Raw genomic sequence first — 7043 nt, forward strand, 5'->3', positions numbered from 1 at the left:
ATATAAATTTGGAAGAGTTTTAAGTATATTGAAAATACCGGTGTTCCAGTTATTTTAACCGTTGATATGAATTATAAAAAATATATATAATATATATTAATTGAAATCAACAGTTAAAACAATTAGAATATCGGTGGTGTTTTTGATACACTTAAAAATTTTTCCTATAAATTTTACTCTTTTCCCTTATTTTGCTTGTAAAAGAAGTTGTATAACTATAAACACAACTATCTCTGACAGTTTTAGAAATATTTGTTAATCCACTTTAAAGTATTGAGAATTTTTTTTCACATGGCCCCAACAAATGCTTTGCATTTAACAAGAATAAGAAGGTTGAATTGAGAATAAGACATTTTTTTTCACACTTGTTTTTTATAAGAAATTGAAACTGCAGATTGAAAAGGAAATTTATAAGATAATAGACCTAGATAAAATTTGATTGAATTGTGTGAGTCTTAAGACGACCCAAATATTGATTCTATATATTTTTCGATGTTACTGATTTTTATTTAAGGATCTAATTAATATATTTTTAAAAGATATATGTTATTACTTAAAAACTATAAATGCTTGTAAATAAGTTGAGTTAAGATAGATCAATAATTTTTTTAAATGGCTAAAAAAATTTTCTGCTTATGATTAATTTTGGTGTTTGACCAGAATGAGGAGCAAATCAAAAAATGACTTAGAGAAACTTTTAAGATGTGAATTGTTGAGATAAGAATGGGACGTGGATGCCCATTCCCATGCAGTACTCACATTCTCAAAAAGAGGAATATGTTAACACTATTATTGGCTCAGGCAATGTGATTGAAGGCTCCGGAAGAGCTATAATTTTGTTTCCTGGAGGAACAAAATTTATAATAAATAATGCACTATTATCTACCAAGTCTCTGAGAAACTTGTTGAGTTTCAAAGATATTCGCCGAAATGGATATCATGTTGAGACGATGAATGAGAGAAATCATGAATATTTATGTATAACAACTCATGATTCAAATAAGAAAGTTATATTAGAAAAATTACCCTCACTTTTGTCTGGGTTGTATTATACCAAGATTAGTGCAATTGAATCACATGCCACTGTAAACCAGAAGTTTACTAACTCAAATGAGTTCATAACTTGGCACGACCGATTGGGTCATCCGGGAATAACCATGATGAGAAGAATTATTGAAAACTCTCATGGACATTCACTAAAGAACCAGAAGATTCTTAAATCTAGTGAATTTTGTTGTGCTGCATGTTCTCAAGGGAAATTAATTTTAAGGCCATCACCAGTAAAGATTGAATTTGAGTCCCCTGAATTCCTAGAAAGGATTCAAGGTGATATATGTGGACCTATTCATCCACCATGTGGATCTTTTAGATACTTTGTGGTCCTGATAGACGCATCTTCGAGATGGTCACATGTGTGCTTATTATCTTCTCGCAACCTGGCGTTTGCGAGATTACTGGCTCAAATTATTCGATTAAAAGCACAATTTCCAGAAAATCCAATTAAAGCAATTCGTCTTGATAATGCTGGTGAATTTACTTCCCAAGCTTTTGATGCTTATTGTATGGCTAATGGAATAAGTGTTGAACATCCAGTAGCTTATGTTCACACACAAAAAAAATTGTATACACTATTTTTTTTTGTTTAAATCTCTTTATTGATATAGATAATTTTTTTAATTTTTATTATCCATTACGAACACTTTATTCGTACATAAATTGAGGGATTCTTTTTAAAAAAGCAAAAGACGTGTAAAATAAATCATTATCTAAATTATAGACTTTTCTCACAATAAGTCGATTTAAGTGAAATTGGTTTGTGTAGATAACACCTTCCTACTAAATCGATTTGAGTGAAATTAATTTATTCATTTCTCTTGTTTTTGGTAAATCATCCTGGTTCAAATCATTTTATGTAGTGTATTTTCTTCTAATAAATCAGTTTACCTTGGATCGAATTATGTATATTTGCATAATCATACTAAATTGTCCTTAAAATAATTCACGATGGTTCTATACTAAATCATTCTGATTCAGAATAATTTGGATGAAACATAATTGTAACTATTTTTGCTGAAGTTAGTCGATGTATAATTTGTTCATTTTAGGGGGTTGGTCCCCTTACGACTCACGAAAATGCTATAATTTGTAGAAACGTATGTTTCTATATATATAGACCCAGTCTCCGGTTTGACAAAAGGTCTAATTATGTGTAATAATAGCATTGTAGCAGCAGTGGGTATAGTTTAATAGTAAAAGTGCGATTCGTTCTACGGACCCCTTAAGAGTTAAGGGATCCCGCCTGTCCCTTGGCCCATAAGTCCTGGCACAAGGTTAGAATTTTAGCTCTTCCAGAGTGGTATCTCACTGATGGCTCGGGCCCTCCGGAAGGAGGCCTTTTTCGCCTTCCACCTAAGCTGCGCAGGAAAAGCTCAAAGCCAATCCCAGAAAACAGTGAAGCTTCATAGGGTCTTTCTGTCTCTGCCCCCCCTCTATCTATCCAAGGGATGGAAGGGCAGAGGCCTTTAGTGTCCCCTCCAGTCAATAATTAGGGCCTCACAATGAATAGCCAATATGCTTTTATCTCATGCCTTTCTTCGTTTATGGTTCGATATTCTGGTGTCCTAGGCGTAGAGGAACCACACCAATCCATCCCGAACTTGGTGGTTAAACTCTACTGCGGTGACGATACTGTAGGGGAGGTCCTGCGAAAAAATAGCTCGGCGCCAGGATGCAAGAGTTATCCGGAATGATTGGGCGTAAAGCGTTTGTAGGTGGCTTTTTAAGTTCGTCGTCAAATCCCAGGGCTCAACCTGGACAGGCGGTGGAAACTACCAAGCTGGAGTAGTGAATATTTGTAAGTTCTTTATCAATATGAGGTATACGTCGGCAATGAGAAAATAATGGGATGGGTACATGCAAAAGACACTCTCACGCTCAAGTCAGTAAGTATTTAAGAGGTATAAGAATTCTATGATTATAGAATATTCGACGTGAAATAGAACTTATCACGTGTGTGTCCTTATAATAATTCTATGAATATAAAATGTAAGACATGAAATAGAATTTATCATGTGTTTGTTTTTTATATTAGATATAGAAAGTCTCTTTTATAGGCATAGAATTGATAAATGATATTCATGTTATGACCGTCTCGTCATTAAGATGGAAATAATAGTAATTAAGTTGGTAATAAAGGTGTCAGTTACAAACAAAGAATGAATAATAATTAAGGCTAAATTATGACTCATAATACACAATAAAGATCGAGTTATAATGTGATGGATTATTAACAAAAGCCAAATTAGAATAAACAAAGAGTTCCGCTAGGGAGCCAATAGAGTATTTGTACAATGTGTACAATGGACTGCTTATTTAACCCAATATGAGTTAAAAATAAAAATTATCCACGAAATAATAAATTTAAAAACTCTTATTAAGTTATTTCACATCAAATTTTAAATTTTAAATTCTCTAATTTCAAATTTCAAATTTTAAAAAAATCCAGTTAGTTATTTCAAAAAAATAACCATCCTCAATAATCATCCCATTTCACTGTCGCTATTTGTCTTGCCACACGCCACTCACCCTTAATAAAAATAATCATCCACTTAAGGATAAAAATAATCATTCGCATACCTAATGAATTGAACATCTAACATATTTTAATTATATATAACTAAACTCAATCCAATCAAAATAATCATCTACATAAAAATAAAACAATCATCCGCATATCTACTAAAATGTCCATCCTAAATTGACCATTAAAATAGAAAAAGAAGATGAATAAACAGAAGAAACTATTATTGTGGTGAAACATAATTTTAAAGGACTAGTTATGACAAAAGCAGCACTATTGTGAAGCATAGGGCTCAAATCATGAAAGAAGCTAACCATGCTTGGATCCGAAGAAGAAGAAGAGCATAGTGGTATCATCGGTGAGAAGAGGTTTGAAGGAATGGGAGAAAGCGAAGCCGTTCGGAAGAGAGGCGAGGCGCATCGGGCTGACCGGCGAAGGTGAGGACGGTGCCGGTAGGAGGATGCAGCGGCCTCGGTATGGCCAACAAAAAATTCAGTAACGCAAGATGAGAATCAGAGAAGATGACGGTGAGTTTTGGACGTGTATTAGAGATTACGATAATAACCGTACATAATGTAAATGGATTTAAATACTAATCTTAATTTTTAAATTTTAAAATTTAAAATTAAATAATTAATTAATTATCTAATTTTTAATTTTAATTTTATTTTTTTTTAATTCATTATACACATTGTACACAATTAATATTAATTTCCAATACTTTTTCGTAAACAATAATACTAAAACTCCATCCTTTGAAATGGGTTAGTTACCCTATTTATTAATGTGTTTTGGTGCGTTTTAATTAACAGCGGTGGTTGGAGTGGCACGTGGGTAGAAAGATTAGAAGGAATAAAACACGTGGTATTGGGAGTGAGTGTGAACGAGGAATCAGTGCGGAGCTTCCAATGCGGCCATGTGCGTTTTGCAGTGTTCCACTTCACCGCTTCCTCCATTACTATTTATCTTTCTCACTTTCTCCTTTTCTTCATCTCCATTTCCATTCATATCCAAACAAACAAAAACCCTTGAAATCCTCTCCCTTTTCCTTTTTTGTCTCTTTCCCAACACCCTTCTCCCAACTAAACTTCACAATAAAGAACACACAAAATCTATTCTAACCTGAATTTGCGTGTAAAATTGGGCTAATAAGAAGTGATGTTTTAATTTATAGTATAGGTTATATAATTTTTTTTTTTTTTACAGGAGAAACAAACTTTCATTCATAAACTAGTAAAATAGTACCTATAAATAATTAAAAAAAAAAGTTCTACAACTAAAAAATAAAATAAATATTCTCTAGGTTAAACTATAAATTAAGAGGAAATAAAAAATTGAGACAAATCTAAATCTTTCTTGTTTATAAAACTATAAGATGTGTTGTAACATAATTGGATATTTATCTTTTTTTTAAGAATAAATTTAAATATCTTTTTAATCTCTAAACATCTTCATAAATAAAATTTCTCTCTAAATCTCGATCTTAAAGGAGAGAGATGTGTGTTTCCAAGAGAAAGAAGAGAGTTTTTACCAACAGAAAAAAAGAAAACTTTTTAAGTAGTAATATAATTGGGATAATTCCACAAAATTATATAATTTATTTAATTAATTTTATTAAAAATTAAGAGAATCAAACATAAGTCACCTAATATAAAATTAATTAGTAGTTCAATATTAGAATCTTAAAATAATGCTACATGAGAATATAAATCGAATATTGAAATTTTATTATTCTTAAAATTGATAATGAAACCTTTTTATTTCATTGTTTTATTTTTCATAAATTTTTTTATTAAGAGTAAGTTGAAAATAGCATATAATAAATAAGTGACTCTATTAATTAAAAGTTGGTAAAATCGCTCTCCTTCAAATTAATACTAAATTATAAAATTGGAAGAAACAAAGTGTTAAGTGTACTGGTATTTTGGAATCCATGATAAACATTTAAAAAAAAAAAACACCAAAGAAGCTTACATTGGTTAATTTTTTTGGATATTGGATAAAAATGGGTGTAATCCTTTAATATTAGAAATTATAGTGTTTTACAAAATTATGGGGCTATAGAATTCGCAGAGTGCGAATTGTCAGATTAATTTTTTTTTAATTTATAAAGATAATACACAGTCTGCGTATTGTATTATTTTAATATTAAATTACAATACACAATCTGCATATTGTAAATACATAGACTGCGTATTATCAGTGCAATATGTATTCTGCGTATTGTACTCGCATAAAATAAGGTCTCCATAATATTGTAAAACTCTATTTTTTATAACATTAATGTAAAACTTTATTCAATCTTCCGTATTAAAATAAAAAATTCGCTTACATTGTATCTTGTTTAAAGGAAAAAGAAAATGATAAAGGTTGCTTAAAATACGATGATTGAGCCCCACCCAAATAATAATAACTTGAGGAGTAAGCTCGCTGAATGCCAATAACTATTGTTTGATATACAGGTCAATTAGACAATTACTTTCTTGTTCTTTTATAATTCCTAGCATATTATTTGATTCTCTCCCAAAAAAATAGCATATTATTTGATTCCTTTTATTTTGCGCACATGCTCATTTGCAATATCGTAGACATCTCACGTGTTGAATTATTATGTACCCTAGTTCATTAAGCTACAATATATAGTTGAGCATAATCAATTAACTTATGAAGTTAAACTTGTTATTACTATCTATGGAAAAATTATAGACAAGAGCAAAAGAGAGTTGGCACAAATAACAAAAATTAGTGCATATTTTAAAAAGACATAAGTATTTTTTGCTGTTGTGAAGTTTTTTATTATATCCATTTATAAAGATTTTTATAATTACTAGTTGAATGTGAAAATAAGTCTATTGATTTTGTGAGCTAACCGTCTTATATTATATAGAGATGCTTTTATGTGAAGATAATATTTAATAATTATTAAATAATTTGATATATTTAATTAAATTATTTAATATAATACATGTCGATATGAATAATTAACATATAAAAAATATTATATTATATAACTAAGAAACAAATCATCAGAATTTTTTATTTTTTGCGTCAGATATGGTTAGAAGATTTAGGGTTCAAATTTATGATCCATAACCGAACTCTAGTCCAAATAAGGAGCCTCCTTCATTGCTAAGAGTCTAAAACTTGATTGGGCTGCATTTGAGAACTTTGTCCCTCTCTTGGGTCAATAACAAAAAGGAGTACCCCTAGTTTGCCCCCAAAATATAGTAATTGTGTTCATAAAATCTACCAAAAGAAAAATAAATTATGTAAATCTTAAACTTCCATGGTTTATTCCCAAAAAATATACCATGCACCAAAAAATTCTTCTGACCAAAAAGATATGGAGCACCAAATCTAATTTTTGAGAGTTTCGCTAATGAGTATGCTACTACTTAAGGAACCCAATAAAAAGAGCCCAACAAGGCCGAGAAAAAAAAAAAAACTAACCCTATCCTTGTCT

The sequence above is a fragment of the Arachis ipaensis genome, chromosome B05, assembly GCF_000816755.2.
Source record: "Arachis ipaensis cultivar K30076 chromosome B05, Araip1.1, whole genome shotgun sequence".
Lineage (NCBI taxonomy): Eukaryota > Viridiplantae > Streptophyta > Magnoliopsida > Fabales > Fabaceae > Arachis > Arachis ipaensis.